Source organism: Dermacentor albipictus, chromosome 1 (assembly GCF_038994185.2).
Source record: "Dermacentor albipictus isolate Rhodes 1998 colony chromosome 1, USDA_Dalb.pri_finalv2, whole genome shotgun sequence".
NCBI lineage: Eukaryota > Metazoa > Arthropoda > Arachnida > Ixodida > Ixodidae > Dermacentor > Dermacentor albipictus.
Window position 1 is genome coordinate 79,209,165 of NC_091821.1, and position 7,310 is coordinate 79,216,474.

General features: G+C 46.4%; 1 protein-coding gene across 3 annotated transcripts in view; it reads right to left on the reverse strand.

Moving 5' to 3' along the window:
- The window catches only part of LOC135915084 (sterile alpha motif domain-containing protein 15-like), a 29,365-nt gene extending 23,570 nt beyond the window's left edge, over window positions 1-5,795 (reverse strand). For 2 of the 3 annotated variants that reach the window (XM_065448066.1, XM_065448067.1), the window contains exon 1: window positions 5,637-5,781. The gene's annotated coding sequence lies outside the window, so the exon portion shown is untranslated. Of the gene's footprint in view, window positions 1-5,636 lie in introns of all 3 variants that reach the window. The other variant, XM_065448065.1, reaches the window with a different exon arrangement.
- Window positions 5,796-7,310: the final 1,515 nt, after the last annotated feature.

The following is a 7,310-nucleotide window of genomic DNA, read 5'->3' on the forward strand; positions in this document are numbered from 1 at the left end:
CATTATTGGAGAAAATGAAGGACAATATCACATCAGGGATGGTACGCCAGTGTGACGTCACGGATTTCAAAGCCTCTGGTTTCTTTAAAATGCAGTGGTTTGTTGTCGATGAGCGCTGATCTAGACCCGATCGAGCAGACGGACATATTCGTCACGGCGAGGTGGGGAACGAATTTTGCGGTTGCGCTGTTTCTCGTCTTCCGGGTTGTTTTTTTTTTTTCTGGTTTACCAAAACCCCTATTAGGGTAAGCGCTAAAAATTAAGTTCTGGTGTTTTTCGTGCCAAAACCACGATCTGAAAACGGCGTTCGTGGTACACGCTTTGCTAGATGCATAGATGACATTGACGCGCGGTACATGCCTTACGAGATGTAGAGGTTGACAGCTGCATATATGGGTGCTGGAGATGACTGTAACAAGAGGAGTGAGTCGGCAAATTGTGACAGCCGTCTTATGGTAATTATCTCAGTTGGCGGGGCTATAGTGCTCCGAAAAGGCGATGGTTCGATCCTTGGACCAAGACGAATTCAACTGCGAAACTATACAGGATGTTTTTTTAAAGCGCAGCTCTTAGGCGCCCCTTCCTGCGTTGAGACAAGGTGTGAGACCGGGCTAGTTGGTATTCCATGACGCTGTAACCAGCGTTGAGAGTCGGCGTCGGCGTAACCGAGCGAACGAGCACAGCGAAGGATGAACGAGCGAACGCGGAGCGCAGCTCTTTCAGCGATTATATCGCGAGGAGGAAAGCGGAGGAGGGTGCAGCGGAAGCATGAGGAGGAAAGTGGAGGAAAGTATGGCGAAATGGTGAGGAGGAAAGCGGAATGCCGTACGAGAAGTGCTTCACGGCGCTGGCGTTTGCTTCGGACGCACCGTGCATGCGCGACCTCGCCTGCACCGCTGCCGCTAGAGAATGCGCTCCGCGCTAACCGCGCGTTGCCGCTTTCTTCCTGAACAATGAGTGACGCAACCGGTGGAAATGCTTCGTCTGCCGGTGCTGATAAACGAGCTGCCCGAGCAGAGGCTCAGCGCCGCAGCCGAGAGGACCCTGTCATTCAGAATCAAATTCTTTGCCACAATATGTCGCCACTACAAAATATCTAAACAGCTGCGCTCAAAATTGGCATTAGGGAGTATCCTAATCGTTGGGGAATTGTTCTTTCTTCCTGCACCACGTTTTTAAAAATTGACTATGGCAGATAGAACAATTCTAACCTTTAATCTAATTTACTGTAAATGGTCTAAATTTATCTAAATGAGGGGGACATTACTTCATCGAGAAATGAAAATACTTAATGGAATAATTAGCATAATTACGCCACCACGACAATGATGGGTAGTGCATGTATTTGTCTGATCTTCGTGCTTGGGACTTCAGACGTTCTTGTGGCTATTAGCTTGTGGCTTCGTTTATCACGTTTTATGTGGGCCTTAATTTCAAAGCATTTTATCTGTGAATTAACTTCCTTAATTAGTTTAAAGCACACATTTTAAACTACGAATTTTAGCTAGCGAGTATGCAAGGCATATCGACTTAGAACGAATTCTGAGGACTACGTCAATTTCGATATAATTGGAATACATTGGCGTTCCAGTTATTTTCGTGCTTGAATGCATAAAATAGCGCTTTCTTGAAAAAGTAAGCGGAACAATAACGCATTTTACCGGAAGTTTGACAGCGCTTATCTCGAAACCAATGCCATCCTCATAATTCTTTCGAAGTGGATACGCCTAGCTAACTCGCCGGCTACAATTCGTAGATTGAAATTAGTGTCATGAAGTAATTATTTATAAATTTAGTTACCGTAATTATGTTAATCATTCCATTAATCCTTTTTTTATTTCTCCTAGAAGTAATGGCCGACTCGCTGACTAATTTATATCACAAGTTCGAATGATGCTATCTGCTACAAGCAATTTTTTTAATTTGGTGCAGCTAAATAAACACCCTGTATTGTAGCTTTCCGAGGATACCCGTAGGTTTTCTTTGTGGACTGTATTCTACTTTCAGGTCGATGCCAACGGTCTCGTTCATGAATTTTCATCCACGTTGCCGATTTCTTCAGAACTCATTTAGATGGTGAATTCGGCCGATTTATTTTAGGCTCCTGCGCTAATTGCGGTATCAGGACAACAGGATGGAAGAACACTACCGCGAGGCTATAATATGTCTCTGCTACATCATCAGGAGACGAAACGCGACTACGTAACAGACTGGCCAGGAGCTTCCTGGAGGCCTGGTGGTAACTTACAGCCAACTACACCCGCCGCGGTGGCTCTGGTGTTGCGCTGCTATAAGCACGAGGTCGCGGGATCAAATCCCGGCCGCATTTCGATTCGGGCGAAATGCAAAAACGGCCGCGTGCCGTGCACTGGGGGCACGTTAAGGCATAGAGTTTTCTACGATTGCTGGAGAGAACTCTGGCGCTGCGATCGCCCAGTCACCACGAGAATGATGGGTAGCACATGGATTTGTCGGATCTTCGTGCTTGAGACTTCAGACGTTCTTGTGGCTTCGTTTATCACACTTTATCTGGGCCTAAATTTCAAATCAATTTATATTATTTCTTTAATGCAGAGAGTAATAAGACTCCGCAAGCTCGCATAATCGCTGCTAACTGCAGTGATTCCGCTTGTCCATGCGTCGGTGGCGTAATGGTTTCGATATCGGGCTTGTGTGCCAGAGATCCGGTATTCAAATCCTACCGGCGGATAATTTATTAATGTTCATTTTATGATTTATAGCGCAGTAATTTCTTAAGAATGATCACTTTGCAAAGGCACGAAGCCATTTAAAGCTAGAAGGAAAAGGTTTAGGCAAATCCATGTAGGGCCCATCATACCGATGCTGGTTGAACTGCCCTGCTTGCAGCTACCGTGAACACTAATGCCACAGTTAAAAATTGAATTATGGGGTTTCACGTACCAGAACCACTTTCTCATTATGAGGCACGCCGTAGTGGAGGGCTCCGGAAATTTCAACCACATGGGGTTCTTTAACGCGCACCTAAATCTAAGTATCACGGGTGTTTTCGCATTTCGCCTCCATCAAGATGCGGCCGCCGTGACCGGGATTCGATCCCGCGACCTCCGTGCGCAGCAGCCCAACATCATAGCCACTGAGCAACCACGGCGGGTCGCCACAGTTCCCTCTGGTAATTGTATTAAAATCTATGCGTTAAAGATCCCCTAGTGACCCGCCGTGGTTGCTCAGTGGCTATGGTGCTGGGCTGCTGAGCACGAGGTCGCGGGATCGAATCCCGGCCACGGCGGCCGCATTTCGATGGGCGCGAAATGCGAAAACACCCGTGTGCTTAGATTTAGGTGCACGTTAAAGAACCCCAGGTGGTCAAAATTTCCGGAGTCCTCCACTACGGCGTGCCTCATAATCAGAAAGTGGTTTTGGCACGTACAACCCCAAATATTATTATATTAAAGATCCCCTAGTGGTCAAAATTTGGTCAATAGTGGTCAAAACGTCGGCCTCTTCGAGTAAACCAGCTCATGGACTAGAATGATGCCATCTGCCACAGGCAATCTCAAAAATATTTTTGGAAGTGTTCGCTGAAACACCTGGTATAACTCACCGGCGCTAAACGATTCAAGCAACACGAAGCACCTTTCGCACGTTCGCGTTTGGAGTTAACAGCCAAAAGTTCACGTGAATTCGGATTATAGTGACACCTAGCTAACACGCTACCTTAGTAACTTGCGATTCGCTGATGATATTGCCTTGCTTAGTAACTCAGGGGACCAATTGCAATGCATGCTCACTGACCTGGAGAGGCAAAGCAGAAGAGTGGGTCTAAAAATTAATCTGCAGAAAACTAAAGTAATGTTTAACAGTCTCGGAAGAAAACAGCAATTTACAATAGGCAGCGAGGCACTGGAAGTCGTAAGGGAATACACCTTCTTGGGGCAGGTAGTGACGGCGGATCCGGATCATGAGACGGAAATAATTAGGAGAATAAGAATGGGCTGGGGTGCGTTTGGCAGGCATTCTCAGATCATGAACAGCAGGTTGCCATTATCCCTCAAGAGAAAAGTATATAACAGCTGTGTCTTACCAGTACTCACCTACGGGGCAGAAACCTGGAGGCTTACGAAAAGAGTTCTACTCAAATTGAGGACGACGCAACGAGCTATGGAAAGAAGAATGATAGGTGTAACGTTAAGGGATAAGAAAAGAGCAGATTGGGTCAGGGAACAAACGCGAGTTAATGACATCTTAGTTGAAATCAAGAAAAAGAAATGGGCATGGGCAGGACATGTAATGAGGAGGGAAGATAACCGATGGTCATTAAGGGTTACGGACTGGATCCCAAGGGAAGGGAAGCGTAGCAGGGGGCGGCAGAAAGTTAGGTGGGCGGATGAGATTAAGAAGTTTGCAGGGACGGCGTGGCCACAATTAGTACATGACCGGGGTTGTTGGAGAAATATGGGAGAGGCCTTTGCCCTGCAGTGGGCGTAACCAGGCTGATGATGATGATGATGAGCTAACACGCCAGCATGTACACATTCCTGAACGGAAGTTCTAAAAACCAGTGATGGCGCGAAAAAAAAGAACATTCGCAGCCTGTGCATGCTGGCTAAGACAAGTTACCGTCTACGTGGGCGTGTTTTAATTATGGGGTTTTACGTGCCAAAACCACCTGATTACGAGGCACGCCGTAGTGGGCGACTGCGGAATTTTGGATCACCTGAAGTGCACCTAAATCTAAGTATACGGGTGTTTTCGCATTTCGACCCATCGAAATGAAGCTGCCGTGGCCGGGATGCGCGGGCGTGTTCGACCATTACAATGTACTGAAGCAATTACACACTGCGCAGCTCTACACGGTAGAAGAAATTTTTTTTCCCGATGCCTTTGCAACCAAACTTTTGCTCGCGGCTGTAGATTGTTCCTGAAGCAAAATGTTTTGGCCGGTTCTGCTTCAAAGTCTATCACTGCGAAAGAGGTTGTTCGGTGAAACCACCTCACTTTTGCTTGAAAGCGTGAGACCAACCGGGCAGCTCTTCGCGGGACGGTGCTAACTAGTGTAACTGAATGAGAACTAAACTGCCACTATTTGAACATTTTTAAAGGTTTCTCTTCGCTTATAGCATGCCAGTTAAAAACAAAGAAAAGGGTGGTCGTCCGAGCGAGGACCTAATAAACGGGATAGTAAACTGAGCTCGCCCGCGGATTCATGCTTAAAGGGAGTAAGCAGAGTGGTTAAGTATATTAATGGTTTGTAAGGCGTACAGAGTTTCAGAAACATTCTGCTTACAAAGATAATATCGGCCTTTAGGTATAACGTTCCACTATAGAGCAACAGACAGGCAAGGGTGAAGTCCTTGCCAAAAGCCAACGTTTCGACGAGAGGACACGACTTCCAAGACGTGAAGTATACTCTTGTCGAAACGCCCGCACCTCACCTCGAGCCACATTCCACCTTCCCCAGGCGCTTCGAGTGGCCGAGGTTTAGACAAGCCGCGCGTAGCGTTCCATTCGAAGGTAAAGCCGGTAACGCGAAAAATTCGATCGCCTACCAGCGGGTGCGCCGAGCGCCTACCGTCGTTGGGCCTCGTTCGACTCGAGTCAAGCCGCGAGCGGCCAAACCGCAAGCGTACGCGACGGCAAATCGGCGGGGCGCTTACCAATTAGGGCCTGCGGACGACCTCGCCGAGCGACTGTCTCCTGCGGAAACCCCACGCGACTGTGCGCCTCGAACGACGGCGCGCGAGCAGCACGAGCCCCGCACCACACTTCTTCTACCTCTCCGTTTGCCCGGTCGACCAGTGGCTGACAAAAAAGAAGAAGAAAGAAAGGTGAATGAGCGAAGCCTGTTTCACGGGTTAGGTTACAGACCACTGCCCGTGTTAACAGAAAATTGAAAAACGAGCTAGAGAATTCGAATGTTCGAAAAGAATTCAGATACGTTGACGATTATCTTATTTCTTCTATAGCGACTACTCCGGCCTGGATCGATCCGTGACGTTTCACAGCTACTTAATCTTTTCATTAAGTGCATAACTCGTGAAATGCCAGAAACAAATGGTTTCAGATTCCTTCATATACGACTGTGTTTCGCAAGCGACCATGTATGCTGAGTGTATGAACCCCGATCCAATAAGCCCTTGCTGCCGTTTTCGTCGGGTCACTCTAAGCTGGTAAAACGGGGCATCGCCAAGTTAACTTTATTGGATGCACTTCGTGACTTTTGCTTTCGCAAGTGTCATAGCAGTTCTATTGCACTAGCTGACCGCTTGAAGAATGCCGGGTTTTCGCAGTCACTGATCACCTCAGTGGCCGAACGTTTGCTGAAAACTTTTAAACATGCCCGCCAGAATGCGCAATCTCATGTGCCGTAGAAGGAACATGAAAAAGAAATATGCGCGGTGATACCATACAGGGTGTTTCAGCGAACACTTTCAACAATCTTTAAAGTTGCCTGTGACAGATATCACAATTCTAGTTCATGGGCTGGTCTACTTGAAGCGGCGGACATTACTTGCACAAAAAATTGAAATGGAAAATCAACTTATTAATAAAAAATCACTAATGAAGTTTTTTAAATAATTACATTATGGCCCATATAGCAATTTACAAATTCTAGCCGTGGAGTTCGCAAGGCGGATCCACTTGGAACGAATTTTCAAGATGACACCAGTTTCGATATATATATATATTCCCGAATTTTGCGGAGAAGTGCATTGGCGTTACTTTTCGATGGAAACGAAATGCGAAAACACCCGTGTACTTAGATTTAGGTGCACGTTAAAGAACTCAAGGGGGTCGAAAATTTCCGGAGTCTACCGCTACGGCGTGCCTCATAATCAGAAAATGCTTTTGGCATGTAAAACCCCATAATATATATATTTTTTAGTTGGCGTTACTGCAGGAACTGCGAGTGTGAGCCGAAGTATGTGCAATGCCGCATAATAGGAAGAAGTGTCAAGCAAACGACGCGTGAGATCATGGAAGCGGCCTTGGTCGTGCGTTATTGACCTTTCTAAAAACGAATTGTATTTTCTTAACCACACGCAAAGAGCGGCTCGGCGGGGATGGCAATACACACTATAACATAATCTTGCAACTTCGCACATTCTTAACTTGGCTTTATCATCATTTGTTGTTTTCAGATATTTCATGCTTCATGTCATGATTTATAAAATAGTACGAATGCGTTTGCGCAAGCTGTTGTTTGTCTCCTATATATATGTATGATACTTGTGAAAATAAACGATTGTTGGAAGTGAACGCATTTTCAACGTCTGTCTAAAATGCCCCTATGCCTTTGTGCGCTAAAAGCTAAAATGGAATGCCAGCAC